This window comes from Hyperolius riggenbachi, chromosome 11, assembly GCF_040937935.1.
Source record: "Hyperolius riggenbachi isolate aHypRig1 chromosome 11, aHypRig1.pri, whole genome shotgun sequence".
Lineage (NCBI taxonomy): Eukaryota > Metazoa > Chordata > Amphibia > Anura > Hyperoliidae > Hyperolius > Hyperolius riggenbachi.
Window position 1 is genome coordinate 212878206 of NC_090656.1, and position 9447 is coordinate 212887652.

Genomic DNA, 9447 nt, shown 5'->3' on the forward strand with positions numbered 1-9447 from the left:
AGCGTGTGTATGGGGCTTAAGGCCTCCCGACGGGAGGCTGAACTGCACGCTTGCCTCGGATGAAAATCAAGGCACTAAGAGCATGCCCAATCGACGATGCAACCAATTTTGGGCCGAAACTGATCGCATGTATCAATCTGACAAGCTGCAAGATGTAGGGCCAACATGCTTGATCGGGTACGGGTCAGAAATGGAGTGATGCGCAAATCGGCATGAGTAAAGAATGCAATAATGTAAATTCCCTCCCCCCCACCCCCCTTCCCTATGGCTCCATGCAGCATACATTACCTGCCGGTGTCCACCGCTGGCTCCACATTCCATCCATAAACACACACCACGTTGTCGCTGGCATATATGTGGGCATGTGTGTGACTTTACACACGCTGCCACGTTACGCCAGCAACCACGTGGGGCGCATGTATAGATGAAGGACGGAGATCGGAGCGAGCAGCAGGGGACACATTTAACATTGGAGGGGTCAGCGTTGGGGTTGGCGAATGGCGGCCAAATGAGGAGCCACAAGACCGATTCCAGAGAGATTTCATGCTGGAATCAATTTGGAATCGGCCTGCGATGTATTGGCAGGCAACAGATCTCTGATCCAATCAGATTCAATCAGAGAGAGATCTGCCTCTTAGTCGATCTGCCTATACATTTATAGATGGAAAGTCCAGTTAGTATATAATTGGGTATCACCCTTTCTAATGGAAGAGCAAAAGCACAAGAGTCATCTTAACAGGTGATCCTCCACACCCACATTCAACATGTATTTCTTTAGAAAAAGGGCTATAAAATACTATAGCGCAATCTTGCAGTGCAAAATTTAGTACAACTTTATTGGCCAATAAAAAAATAGACGTATCCATAAAAACTTTATGATCCATGGGATCAATCTTCATGAGCAACATTTAAGCATATCCAAATACAGGACTTTTCATGAGACTGACCAAACACTGTAATCTGGCTTGACGTGATAAACAATGATCAATTCACATGTTCGTTTCGGGCTACTGAGTGCCCCTGTGAGAAAACGCGGAAGAGCCGCCGCCATGAGCCAGCGGCAGGCGGCTCTTTCCGCGCACAGTGGCGCCACACACGGAGAGGCAGCCGCCTCCTCTCAGCATGAGGCGGCTGTCTCCGTGCAGGGATCTACGGAGCGCGGAGAAACCGCCGCGTTGGACGCGGCGGTTCGCGCGCATGCCCCTGCTGCGGAGGTCCCGCAGAGCGGGGCTGGTGTGGCTGGGACATATAGTCCCTCTAGATTTAGAGTGACGCGCGCGCGCGCACTCAGGCAGGGTTTATATGACAACCAGAAATAGTCAGCTGACCAGGCTGGTCAGCTGACTCTGGCTCCGTTCCTCATTGGTCCAGCACTTAGGGAGGTGCTGGAGAGGGACATGTGTATATATACTGCTGGTGGTTCACTTGTTCTGGGTCTGGCGTTGCGATCACATATGTGGGAGCACCCAGATCCGTAGTCAGATCCGCAAGTGTGCCGGGACCAGCTGGAGCTGTAATCCTACACTTAGCTAGATTCTGTTGATAGCTAAAGTACTAGTTTGATTGTGTTTATCTGTTATGACCCTTTGCCTGCCTTGACTATCCTCCTGAACTCTGATCTTGTACCCCGATATTTCGGACTCTCTGTTGCCGAACCCCGGCTCGTTCCTAGACTCTGCCTCTGCCTCCTGATTTTGTACCTCGATATATCTGATACCCTGTTGCCGAACCTCGCCTGTACTTCGACTCTGCCTTTGCCTCCTGATCTTGTACCTTATCTGTCCGTGTGTATCGACCTGGCTTGTCCGACCTCGAGAACTGACCTCACTGTTGGAGGCGGTTCCCCGTCCTGTCAGTGACACCTCCTTCCGAGTGTCACTTTCAGACTATCCTTTCTACTGTCAGTCTGACTCCTCCCGTCTTGGAGAGCTCAGGTCTGCGGTAGGAATCTGTGCAGTACTCCTTGCTGCACTGAGGCCTAGTCCTCTAAGTGTTACTGTTACACCAAACACTACACTCTACTCAGGTGAACAGAGGTTAGCTAGTATATCGGATTATCGGTGATACTGCAGATCACTTATAATCTGGTATACATCTGTATTCCCAGTGATACTGCAGATCACCGGTAATCAGATCCTCTCTGTGCTTCACCGATCGTTACAGCCCCTTATCAGGCCGTTTTGTATATAGACAGTTCTGTAAGGCCCAGTCAGCAAAAATAGCCAGAGGTACACGAAAAAAAACAGAAGGCATCTGTACTGACCAGATGCACATGACATGAATCCACCGGTCAGCAAGGAGAACTAGCTATGCAGCTACAAACCAGATTACAGTATTTTGTCAGTCTCATGAAAAGTTCTGTATTTGGATATACTTAATTGTTGCTCATGAAGATTGATCCTACGGATCATAAAGTTTTTATGGATACGTCTATTTTTGTATTTTTGTATTAGCCAATAAAGTTGTAATAAATTTTGCACTGCAAGATTGCGCTATAGTATTTTATTTCCCTCTTCCTAAAGAAATGCACCTAGGTGACCACCAGATTCGACCATCCGATACAGTAGCTCACAAAAGTGAGTTCAACTCTCACATTTTTGTAAAAATGTTATTACGTTGTTTTATGGGACAAAAAGAAGATATGACACTTTGATATAATGAACAACTTGTATAACAGTGTAAATTTGCTGTCCGATCAAAATAAATCAACACAACCATTAAAGGGTAACTGAAAACAAAAAGCAGTATGACTTACCTGGCGCTTCATGCAGCCCCCTGCAGTCACCCTGTGCCCACGCCGTCCTTCCGCGACCCTCCAGTCAGCAGCAGCGATCACCTCAATGCTGACCAGTTGTGGCCAGTTGCAGCAACTCGTAGCTACTTGGAATCAAAAAGGTTTACAGCAGCTGAGACCGCGGTAGAGGGGCGTTAACTTACCCATGCTGCCATCTGATCCTCTGCACTTCATTTGCGCTGCACGTTGCGTTCCAAGTCTCGTTCCAGTCACTCCCATGCTTCCTCCTTCAACCAGGAAGAAGGAAGTGTGGAAGTGTGGTTGTTGCGAATGGAGCACATCAGCTGGCAGCATGGGTAAGTTAACCCCCCTCTCCCGCGGTCACTGCTGCTGTAGTTAACATTTCAATTCTGAGTAGCTACGAGTACCTAGCTACTCGAAAGAGCAAGGCTACCACCGCAAACTGACATGCTGATTGTACACATGGTACATTGTTTACTTCACATGGAAATGTTTTATTTGACAAAACTATAATAGGCACACTGTACCTAGGGGCAATCAGAATTTTTTTTTTTTTAAATTTTGCTATTTCGGCCCTATAGCTATCTGAAGACCGGTAAAATGGCCCTTGGTTGAAACCATCTGGACACCCTTGCTCTATGGGATCCAAAGCCATCCCTCTCCATAGGTGAGTATTTTTTTTTTTTGTTGTTGTTTTTTTGCACCGCTGTGCCTGCAACAAAGGAAGAGGTGTAAATACAAATAATGGGGTCCCCCTGCAAAACTTTGATAGGGCCCCCCAATGTTCACAACCTTTGCCTTGCTACCTCTGGTGGCCCATCTTGCAAGGCAGGCTCCAATTTACATCACAGGAGCCTATAGGCACAGATGTCCTGCACCCCAGACTTTGCCCTCCATGAGCCTACAAACCCCTGCTGAGCCACACTGAAAGTGTACTGGCTGCTACAGTCGCCCCGTAGTATTAGGTAGCCAGAGGTACCCTCAGTTTGAAATAGCTAGTGGTGCCCCCGACTGAAGTAATATCTCATCAGTGGAATGCCGAGAGTTGAGTGAGTAGCTTCTCATTTACTCTCTGCTCAGAACTCTGCATAGGGAAGGAGGGAGGGAGACACTAGGGCAGGGGAAGGAGCCACTTTACCATCATCAGGCGCCTGTAGGCATCTGCCTACAGTGCCTTAAGGTAAACCTGGCCCTGTTGCAAGGTTTATAACACAAGTGTAGACATCATACTCTTCACACCCATAACAACCTGATCTGAAGGATCTACCCATTTATCTGAGGGAGACAAGTAGCAGTTGAGGCGCCCTTTCAGCTCTGGGGCCCCCTGCGGTTGCAGGGGCTGCCTCCCCTGTAGTTATGCCCCTGAGTATTTACACCCATCATCATAGACATTTAGCACTGATTAGACATTTTAGGGTTAAATGGCGATGGCTTCAGTCACACACAATTTTTTTTATTACTTTTAGAGAAAGCAATGTGATGAAGATTAGCTCTGAAAGTTGACTTCACATGCTTTTTCTATTAGGTTTATCCGCTGAAGTGGTCTCTTGGTCTCAAGATAAGAAAAGTGTCAAGCTGTTCCATGTCAGCAGCTCACATGAAGTAACAGCCATAGAAGCTTTTCTGCAGCAGCAAACAACTCACTAACCACTCCACTAACTGCCCTAAGACAGTGACCCCAGCAACAAGCTGCCCTGTGACGTTGACCCCATCCCCGACAACAAGCTGCCCTGTGACAGTGACCCAGATAATAAGCTGCCCTGTGACAGTGACCCAGACATCACGTTGCCCTGTGACAGTGACCCAGACAACACGCTGCCCTGTGACAGTGACTCCGACAACAAGCTGCCCTGTGACAGTGACCCAGATAACAAGCTGCCCTGTGACAGTGACCCAGACATCACGCTGCCCTGTGACAGTGACCCAGACAACACGCTGCCCTGTGACAGTGACCCCGTCCCTGACAACAAGCTGCCCTGTGACAGTGACCCAGACAACAGGCTGCCCTGTGACAGTGACCCAGACAATACGCTGCCCTGTGACAGTGACCCCGACAACAAGCTGCCCTGTGACAGTGACTCTGACAACAAGCTGCTCTGTTACAGTGACCCCGGCAACACGCTGCCCTGTGACAGTGACCCCGACAATAAGCTGCCCTGTGACAGTGACCCTGACAACAAGCTGCCCTGTAACAGTGACACCAGCAACAAGCTGCCCTGTGACAGTGACCCCGACAACAAGCTGCCCTGTGACAGTGACCCTGGCAACAAGCTTCTCTGTGACAGGGACCCCGACAACAAGCTGCCCTGTGGCAGTGACCCCGGCAACAAGCTGCCCTGTGACAGTGACCCTGACAACAAGCTGCCCTGTGACAGTGACCCCGACAACAAGCTGCCCTGTGACAGTGACCCGGACAACAAGCTGCCCTGTGACTGTGACCCCGACAACAAGCTGCCCTGTGACAGTGACCCAGATAACAAGCTGCCCTGTGACAGTGACCCTGACAACAAGTTGAGTTGTGACAGTGACCCCGACAACAAGTTGCCCTGTGACAGTGACGCTGGCAACAAGCTGCCCTGTGACAGAGACCCCGCCAACAAGCTGCCCTGTGACAGTGACCCCGCCAACAAGCTGCCCTGTGACAGTGACCCCGCCAACAAGCTGCCCTGTGACAGTGACCCTGACAACAAGTTGAGTTGTGACAGTGACCCCGACAACAAGTTGCCCTGTGACAGTGACGCCGGCAACAAGCTGCCCTGTGACAGAGACCCAGACAACAAGCTGCCCTGTGACAGTGACCTCGGCAACAAGCTGCCTTGTGACAGGGACCCCGACAACAAGCTGCCCTGTGACAGTGACCCCGGCAACAAGCTGCCCTGTGACAGTGACCCCGACAACAAGCTGCCCTGTGACAGTGACCAACAAGCTGCCCTGTGACAGTGACCCTAACAACAAGCTGCCCTGTGACAGTGACCCTAACAACAAGCTGCCCTGTGACAGTGACCCCGACAACAAGCTGCACTGTGACAGTGACCCTGACAACAAGCTGAGTTGTGACAGTGACCCCGACAACAAGCTGCCCAGTGACAGTGACCCTGACAACAAGCTGCCCTGTGACAGTGACCCCGACAACAAGAAGCCCTGTGACAGTGACCCCGACAACAAGCTGCCCTGCGACAGTGACCCTGACAACAAGCTGCCCTGTGACAGTGACCAACAAGTTGCCCTGTGACAGTGACCCCGACAACAAGCTGCCCTGTGACAGTAACCCCGACAACAAGCTGCCCTGTGACAGGGACCCCGACAACAAGCTGTAAATGGGTGAGGGCCAATCATCTCTCATTTTTAGAACTTGACCTTGCCCTTTATACGGTATCGCATGAAATATTAACACATCAGTCATCATGTTAAGTATTTATCACAGTTCCTAATAGTTGTGTCCTTCACAGATGTCTTTTACTGTAATCCTTAAAGTGTACTTGAGCCAAAGCTGGAATACAAAATCGCATACTGGCGGTACTTACCAAAGTGGAAATTCTCTGGATCCTGTAGGGTTGTCGATAGAAATCAATCACAAATCTAAAAGCTAGTTACATTTATTAAGCTGTCTCAAACTACGGTAAGTGGTGTATCTATAGCAACCGTAGGGGACCTGCTCCTCCCCCTTCTGCAGAGTAGCACAGTGGAGCAGTTTTATATTTACCTGCTTCAGGTCGCCTCTGATCATTTGACAGCCACACACTCTATGCTGCATACCTCTGGCTCCTGAGGCGTGTCACATGATTGGAGCTGGAGGCATGGAAGTATGGAGCGTACAGCTTCCGGGAAGAACAGAAGAGACATGACTCAGTGCTGGTAGAGCAGGTAAATATTACATTGCTCTGCTGTGCTACTCTGCAAGGTGAGGAGAGGGTGCTGAGGAAGAGAGATAAGTAGGTGTGGGTGTGTTTTACCAGCCGCAAGGGGAGTTTTGATTCCAAGAGGGGTCCCCATGGTAAATTTGCTGTAGGGCCCTGTAGGTGGTTTCTGCACCCCGGCTGAAACATTGTAGTTTCAGACAACATTGACAGATAAAATCTTGTCAGTAATGGAATGAATCATTGTAAGAAGAATATGGTTAGCTTCTGAGAGGAACTGATGGCGAGGCAAGAATGTAATATTAATTTTTATGTACATCATGTGTTGTTTATTAGGGCTGCTCAAATCCGGATCCGGGAGACATCCAGATAGTTGCTATCCGGATATCTCCCAGTAAACGTGTGCGGGGTGGACGGGGGGTCAAGCTTGCCTGTCTGACGTCCTCTTTGTCCGTCCCTTGGCGCCTCCCACGATGCGGTCCAAGCGGCGGTCACGTGATTACAAACACTTCCTCCTTCCGGGTTGAAGGTGGAAGTGTTTGTAATCAAGTGACGCGTGTCAAGCGCATCATGGGAGCCGCCAAGGGACAGATGAAGAAGACGTCAGACAGGTAAGCTTTTACTGGGAGATATCCAGATAGCGACTATCCGGATGTCTCCCGGATCGGATTTGAGCAGCCCTATTGTTTATTTTAAATCATTTTACCCAGTTCAGGTTCTCTTTAAAGGTACCCTGAACAGTGATAAACACCCCCCCCCCCCAATCTGGACTTACCTGGGGCTTCCTCCTGCCCCCTGTAGCCCGCGAGGTCCCTCGGCTTCCTTTAAGTCCCCTCCTTGGTTCCGCTGGCGGCACAATTAGCCTGGCATCTTGAGCAACTGCGCACCTGGCTTGATCACGTGTGTGTTGCCGTAAGCCTCCTGCGCATGTGCAGTTCTCAATAATCTGAACTGCGCATGCGTAGGAAGCTTACGGTGATGTACACGCAATCGAGCCAGGTGTGCGGACAGTTGCTCACGACTTTGGGTGAAATTGCCAGGCTAACGGGTCAGCCAGCGGGACCACGGAGGGGACCCAGAGGACATCAAGGGACCTCACGGGCTACGAGGGGCTGGTGGAAGTCCCAGGTAAGTTCAGATTCGCTTTTTTTTTGTAACAGCGAAACCGTGAAGTTACTGACTCTCTTCAGTTTGGTCCATTCTACTAGAAACAAGGAGATGGCATCAAAGCAAGTGTGGGCCTGGAATAGCAATGCTCATTCATTAGACAGGGCTTTGCATGTTAATATGCATGGAACAAAAGTAAAATACACTTCCTTCTTTTTATCTCGTTGAATCTGTAATGCGACCGCAAATTGCTTTCTTTCAGAAAACCACTAAAGGAAGTACTTCTCCAAATACAATCAGAAGATCAGAAAGAAAACCCCCAAACTCTGTAGAAGAAGTTATCAAAGTGTGCAGTGGCAGAGGCTGTGACCGCACTGGGATCCCTGGACCAGAGGGGCCCATTAGGGTCCCTCTTTCATCCATCTTATTAGCTTTTCATTGGTGTTATGCTGGTTATAAACATCTTCATATGTGCATTGAATAGTGGTAATCTTTAACAAACTGTTTCCTTACCCATATTACACCTACCCAGATACCGGTATGTAGATCAGGGTACAGAATTCCAGTGAAAATAATGTAATAAAAAAAGTGCTTAATTTTTACAATAATTATGTTTACATTTTCTCAGTGTTTGCTCATTGTAAAATCTGCCCTCTCCATGATTTACATTCCGACATTTATTACATGGTGACATTTTTACTGCTGGCAGGTGACGTCACTGGAAGGAGATGCTGCTTGCTTTTTTGGCAGTTGGAAACAGCTGCTAATTCCCACAATGCAACAAGGCTCTCACAGTGTGATGTCAGGACCTCAGTACTGTGAGGCGCTGACATCACACTGTGCAGGGGCGTAACAATAGAACCTGCAAAGGATGCAGTCAAAGGGGGGCCCAGAAGCAGCAGGGGGCCCCATGGGGAGAGAAGTATTTTTTCCCTGTCCTGAGAGACTGTTAACTAAGGGCACAGAGGTAAAAAGCTTTCTGCTCTCTGCACAATAGTTCTAATGACTGCATCTGCTTAGCCACTGATAAGGAATTATACATTGTTTTGTAGACAAAGATTTGTAGACAGTTCCTATTCAGTATGCAGCAGGGCCTTGTGTACTGCACCCTGCCCCCAGCCTCTCCATCCCTACTTAAAGGATACCACAACTGAAATGTGACATAATGAGATAGACATGTGTATGTACACTGCCTAGCACACAGATAACTATGCTGTGTTCCTTTTTTTCTTTCTCTGCCTGAAAGAGTTAAATATCAGGTATGTAATAATAATAATGGCAGTATTTAACCTCCCTGGCGGTAAGCCCGAGCTGAGCTCGGGCTATGCCGCGCAGGGGGAGATCTCAGCCCCTGGTGGGGCGATTTTTAATCTGTAAATTGCTGTGCGCGCAGCCAGCACTTTGCTAGCCGCGCGCACAGCTTGATCGCCGCCGCTCTGCGGCGATCGGCCGCACGCAGCGGCGAAAGAGGGCCCCCCCCCCGCCAGAGCCCTGCGCTGCCCGGACCAATGAGTTCCGGGCAGCGCTATGGGCTGGATCGGAGGTGTCTGACGTCAGGACGTCGGCTGACGTCCATGACGTCATCCCGATCGTCGCCATGGCGACAGGAGAAGCCAAACAGGGGAACGCGTTGTATACGCGTTCCCCTGTTTGCTATAGATGCCGGCGACGATCGCACTAGAGGGACACATGCGCCCTCTAGTGGTGTTTCATGTAGCTACCACTCTG

The 9447-nt window shown here is 49.5% G+C and overlaps 1 long non-coding RNA gene across 1 annotated transcript in view; it reads left to right on the plus strand.

Moving 5' to 3' along the window:
• The window catches only part of LOC137538241 (uncharacterized), a 44887-nt gene extending 36319 nt beyond the window's left edge, over window positions 1–8568 (plus strand). The window contains exons 3-4 of the long non-coding RNA XR_011024716.1: window positions 3337–3422; window positions 7982–8568. This is a non-coding gene — a long non-coding RNA (uncharacterized lncRNA). The remainder of the gene's footprint in view (window positions 1–3336; window positions 3423–7981) is intronic.
• Window positions 8569–9447: the final 879 nt, after the last annotated feature.